We start from the raw sequence: 6,000 nt of genomic DNA, 5'->3' as shown, positions 1-6,000 counted from the left end.
ATTGGAAATTTAAATGCTTAATGTGGAATTTTAGGGAATAAAGTTAGAAAATATGACAGATGTCCAGCAACACAGTAACAAGTGGGAGTATCAGAAGAGCAATACAAATATCACTCTAAACATGCAAGGTGTTAACTTATAGGCATCCTCACAGGTGGCGCAGTGGTAGTGCTGCTGCTTTGCAGTAAGGAGACTGTGGAAGATTGTGGGTTTGTTTCCCGGTTCCTCCCTGTGTGGATAGCGCTTTGAGTACTGAGAAAAGTGCTATATAAATGTAATGAATTATTATTATTATTACTTTAGGCCCCTGGTCACTGGGTTGGCTAAAAAGAAACCTAAATCGGCTACAGCCCTCCGGTGTTGAGTGTGACCTCCAGGGCCAGATCTGGTGGGGATTTTGGCTTTGCTGACTTATTGTCTTTGTTGATTTGATTCACTAATCACAGCACAATGCTCTATATGAATTTAACAGAGTGAAACTGCATATTAGTACAGCCATGCTGCTGTCACTTAATGAAGCTAAGCATGTTTGGGCCCAGCCTGTACTTGGGTAGGAGACTAACTAGGAAAAGTTTGGGTTGTGGCTGAAAGTAGTATTGGAGAGGCCAACAGGGGGCACCTACCCTGTGGTCTGTGTGTGCGTGTGTGTGTGTGTGGAGCCCAATGTCCAGGTGTAGTGACAGAGACACTGTGCTGCAAAACCTTGGATCCAACCTTTGGATGAGATGTAGAACCGAGGTCCTGACTCTTTGTGGTCATAAAAAATAAGAGATTCTTTTTAATACAGTAGGGTGTAGCCTGATGTCCTGAATAAAATTCCCTCCACAACCTAGCCATTCTGGCCCTTCTAATCATCCCATATCTATCTCTCTCACCCGTATACCACCCAATAGCTAATAAGTGGTGACCATACTGGTGCAAGAATGGCTGTCATTGCACCATCTAGGCAGATGCTACAAATCGATGGTGGTTGAAGTGGCTCCCCACTGTTTATGTAGGTTAAAAATGTGCTGTATGAATGCAATTATTATTTGTATTTAAATAATTACTATTAATTATTACCCATGTGCCACTGGTCTGGATTAAGCAGGTTAGTAAATGACGTGACAAATTATTATTATGAAATGTTTGTGATGTAAATTGAAGTGTCTGAATAAAGAATGAAAAATGAAATGCAAATTGTTTCTCCCAGCAGAGGGAGCTCGAGACTATGCCATGCCTTTGACTTTTTTATGTTACTGATTTTTTTTTTTGTGTGTGTTATTTTCCTTCTGAACAGCTGGAAGAAAAGTGGTATAATTAGTTGGAGGCAGGTGGCATGGCAGAACACTGGCTAGCACTGCTGGATCACAGCTTTGGGCATGCAGGTTTGTTTCTGTTTGGAATTTACATGTTGTGTGTGTGGGTTTTCTCCAGATCCTCTAGTTTTAAGTCTTACATCCTCCAGAGACGTGTTGCTCCTGAAGCTGCTGAGATACACTGGCACACCTTACCATCCTTAACTGGAGTGTGCAGGTTCAAAATAATCAATGGATGGATAACATGAGTGACATGTTCCTGCTTCTAAAGGGATAAAGGTAGCTGGCTGATCCAGAAAGCCATCACAAAGCCTTATGTTATGTGCACCACGTGGGGTCTCTGCAAGGTGTGTGCTTACATTGAAACTTTCTATATCAGCGTTTCTCAACCTTTAAGTATTTGCGACCCGAGTTTTCATAAGTTTTAATTGCGCCCCCCCTAACATTTTTTTGAAAGAAGCCCACTAATACCAGTTTGTTCTTTTTTAATTAATCATATATCATAGATGCATATTTTATTATACCTACTTAACTTTTATCGACATTTATCTAACTATTTATTTTTCTAGTATCAGAATGTAGTTTAAGTTAATTTGTTTTGGTTTCAATAGATGTATTTTTCATATTTTTGATTCTTGTTTTCTTTTTTTCACATCTTTGCACCCCCCTAGGGGGACCCGCCCCACAGTTTGAGAACCACTGTTCTATATAGTGAAGCTACAAAAACTAGAAAGCCTGGTGTGGGCAACAGAGAAGATGAATGGATTTGAGTGTGTCACTATGTTCTGTGTATTTAATAAGATTTACTCTCATATAAACAGTTTGCTTGTATATAGTTGTATTTCTGATTTTTATTATTATCACTATGTTGCCATGCTTGCTTGTTTCTCTTTTGTTATGTTTTGCTTGTCTTTGTTTTCATTCTTGCGCTCCATGACAAAGCATTTCTTGGGCTCTGCCAGGAGAAAGACAGAAAGCTACTTGTTTTACAGAGACTTCTAAAAAAACTCAAGTCAGATCTCCTTGACAGACACTGATTTATTTATTGTGCAAAAGCAATCTTATCCTAAAGCTACAAATGTGTTACCACACCCTGGCAGGCTGGGACACGCTGGAGCACTGCAGCCACTGATCTGCTTAACCTCAGCACTTTTGGATTGTGGCTCTTTATAACCTTCCTCTCTCTAAACTTCTGCACACTCTTACAGCATCTGAAGAAGATATCAGCTAGAGCACCCAGACCACCTAACTGCTGTGTTCAACCCTGTTGACTTTAATCTTGGACTTCCCAAGAGAGCCTCCTTGTGGATATCTGTGCTGAAAAATTCTTTAATACAAATTAAGTTCAAACTTCTTATTTGCGTTGTGATTGATGTGTGTTAGTGTTGTGATTATGTTGTCACCATTGTGGCTTTGAGGTAGCACTGTAAGCAGAGTGACCTTTCCACAGTGTGCTTCCCAACACTGAACCTGGTCCATTCAGGGAGCTAGCACTCCCTCATGGTCACACATGAGCATGGCTTGCATTTTATACTGTGTGTGGGATGGCTGGGGCCCTTACCAGGTCAGGACAGTCTGAAAATGGAAGGACCAGGCGAGAGAGTATTTTAGGACAGTTTCTTCCCTGGACCGATGGAGGGCAGCCCCCTTGGCAATCTCAGCCCTACTGGGGCCCGTGGCCACCGCCAGGGCGTGCCTGGATGTTTACAGGGCCCTGTTTGGCAGCACTTCTTCCCCATAAAAGGGGTCAGTCACCACTATTCAATGGCCAGAGTCGGGAGGAAGAAGGACAAAGCCTGTGAAGAAGAGTGGAGGAGAAAAGGACTGTGCTTAACTGGTTTATACTGTGCTGTTTTCCCTAGACATTGTGCTCTTGTTGGGAGCGAAGGAAGCGCCCCCATGTGTAAATAAAGGTGTGCTTTGTGGGAAATTTGTGTCTCAGCCTGTCTGTGTCGGGGTTAGGGCGGCTATACACGCCCCGGTGGTCCACAACTGTTATGGCATACATTAACTACTCACTGTAACTTCCATCTGGAGAAACAGGGTAGTAGAGTGTGGATATTATATCTTTTGATATAATATTAGCTGTGCTACTCGTCGGATTAAAATCTAAATATTCAACGTAGGCGTCAGCAGTAATGTTTGCAGTGCACCATGCAATTTATATGTCTCTGTTATATGCCATTTGATTTGGGATTCGTAAAAGAAGTGTTAATGTTTGTGACACACCACCTGTTAGAATGACAATTGCAGTGCATTCTATTACTAAAATTATTTGGGATGCGCCATATGTTGGAATGACAGAGTCATAGCAACCGAACTGACACACAGACACCTTTTATTAAGGTGGATTGTTTTTAGACTTCACTAATGCATTTAACACCCTACAGTTGGAGAAGCTCTGGTTAGTGAGGATTAATGCTACCATTGTGTCCTGGATAATGGAATATTAACTGGTAGTCCACAGTTTGTGCAGCTTAAGAGCTGTGTATCGTTACAGCTATCTGACTAGCACAGAGAATTGTCCCAGCTCCCTTCATGTTTACCCTGGGCTCCTCAGACTTAAGATGCAGGACTGAATAATGTCATCTCCAGAAATTTTCTGATGGTACTTCCAGAGGTTGATGTATCAGTAGTGGGCAGGGGAATGAATACAAGGCACTAGTGGAGGACTTTGTTGAATGATGTAAACTCAACCACTTGCACCTCAACATCAGTATAGCAAAGGAGATAACTGAGGACTTCAAGACAGTCAAGCTCACTCTGGGCCACCACTCATTGATGGTGAAGATATGGTGTGGAGGTGATGAGGACATACAAATATCTCAGGATGCCTCTGAACAACAGGACTGAGTGGGGTACCAACACAGAGGCCATCCGTTTATAAGAAGGGTCAGAGTCCCCTCAGTTTGCTGTGGAGGTTGAGGTTGTGTGGTGTACGCAGGCCACTTTTCCATGTTTTCTACCAGTTTGTAGTGACCAGTGTCTTCTCCTATGTGGTAGTGTGTTGGGGAAATGGCATTAGCGCAGGTGACAAAAGCAGATGAAACAAACTGATTAAAAAGCCAGGTTCAATCATGGAAGTCAGGCTGGACTCACCGGAGGAAGTAGTAAAACAGAGGTCACCGTCCTCTACAAAGACATGTGAATAATACTTTTTCCATCACTACAGACTAAATGGATTAAGTAACATAAAATAATATAATTTATATATTATATTCCTTTAATTTTTACTTCCTTGGGTCTTTGAAGTTCAAAGATTTCAGCTTTTCTGGAAGTCAAGGATTTAAAGTTACGACATTTTCTTTTGTGTTGTTTCAACAGCATTTTGTTTTGTTTAAGGTCGCTGCCCTTTTGGGGGTTCGTCAGTAGGACATGGTTCCTAGTTGCATGCCCTCAGTGATCATGACTTTTAATTAATTTAATTAATGTTTCCTCATTTGTGATGTTGGGATGACATAAATATGTTGTTTGCAAATTTCTCTCTGAAATGTTCCTGGTTTTCGATTCTTTTTGCTTTGTACTTTGACAATGATTTTTGCTTAATGTTCTAATTCTGATGGTAGTTTATTTTAGTACAGTACTTAATAGATATGACTCTAGCTTTGCTTTGGACCACGTCTCATTTTCTGGTCAAGATCTGTCTTACTGTTAGGTTTTTCACTAGCCAGACAGTAATTCTGTTAAGTCCACAGAAGTGACTCTGAAGTCCAGAACTGAATTTCATTGGGCTTAAAGGATAATTCGTACCCATTAAAAAATGAGCTGGGTTGATGAATATCTTCACTAAGTTTCTTTTTCTATTTCAAAGCATTCCAATATACATTAACAAATCATTTTTTAAGAAGTTAGATACAACCATAACCTGATTTATTTGGAATTCAAAACATCCACGTATCCAAAGGGTGACCCTACAATGACTTAAAACAGAAGGTGGCATAGCTATACCTAACTTTCAGTTTTATTACTGGGTAGCAGATATACAAGTTATAAAAACCTGGACGTTGACACAAATAGATGAACACACACAAGCTTGGTCCACAACAGAAATAAAATCTAGCTGTACTTCTTTATATTGTTTGCTTTGTACCCCAGTAAATATGAGTTATCATCAATATACTAACAACACAATTGTGCTTCATACACTTAGAATATGGAACCACTGTAGGAAGCACTTCAAGACAGAGAAGTTTTTATCTGTGGCACCTCTGCATGATAACCACATTTTTCCACCCTCTCAAACATATGCAGTTTTGAAAGTCTGGAAAACATGCAGGATTAAATCACTTAGAGATTTGTACATAGATAACAACGACTTTGGATCCTACAAACAATTACACTCCAAATTTAACTTTCAATCAACACAGTTCTTTCACTACCTCCAAATTAGAAACTTTGCTAAACAAAATCTGCCCAGTTTTCCTTACCTACCACCTACGCTCTATACTGAAAGAAATACTGATCAGTCTTGAGGGCTCAGACAGCATTTCTATAGTATATAAAACATTTTAAAGTCCCTCCCTTTCAAAGATCCCAGAGTACAGTGGGAAAAGGATCTCTTACTCAACATTTCAGAAAAGGAGTGGAAGGTAATAATGCTCAGAATTCACTCAAGCTTCATATGCACAAAGCATACAATTATTCAATTTGAAATCTTTTATTAAAACTGTCCAAAATATTTCCAGGGCAAGATCCAACCTGC

General features: G+C 40.2%; 1 long non-coding RNA gene across 1 annotated transcript; it reads right to left on the bottom strand.

Moving 5' to 3' along the window:
* Window positions 1-1,402: 1,402 nt before the first annotated feature.
* Window positions 1,403-2,238, bottom strand: LOC127525898 (uncharacterized). Its single transcript, XR_007933512.1, has 2 exons — window positions 1,999-2,238; window positions 1,403-1,664 (listed from the first exon to the last, which is right to left on the bottom strand). It is a non-coding gene; the product is annotated as an uncharacterized LOC127525898 (long non-coding RNA).
* Window positions 2,239-6,000: the final 3,762 nt, after the last annotated feature.

The sequence above is a fragment of the Erpetoichthys calabaricus genome, chromosome 14, assembly GCF_900747795.2.
Source record: "Erpetoichthys calabaricus chromosome 14, fErpCal1.3, whole genome shotgun sequence".
Lineage (NCBI taxonomy): Eukaryota > Metazoa > Chordata > Cladistia > Polypteriformes > Polypteridae > Erpetoichthys > Erpetoichthys calabaricus.
The sequence above is the reverse complement of the archived record's forward strand: the minus strand, read 5'-3'. Positions and strand labels throughout refer to the sequence as shown.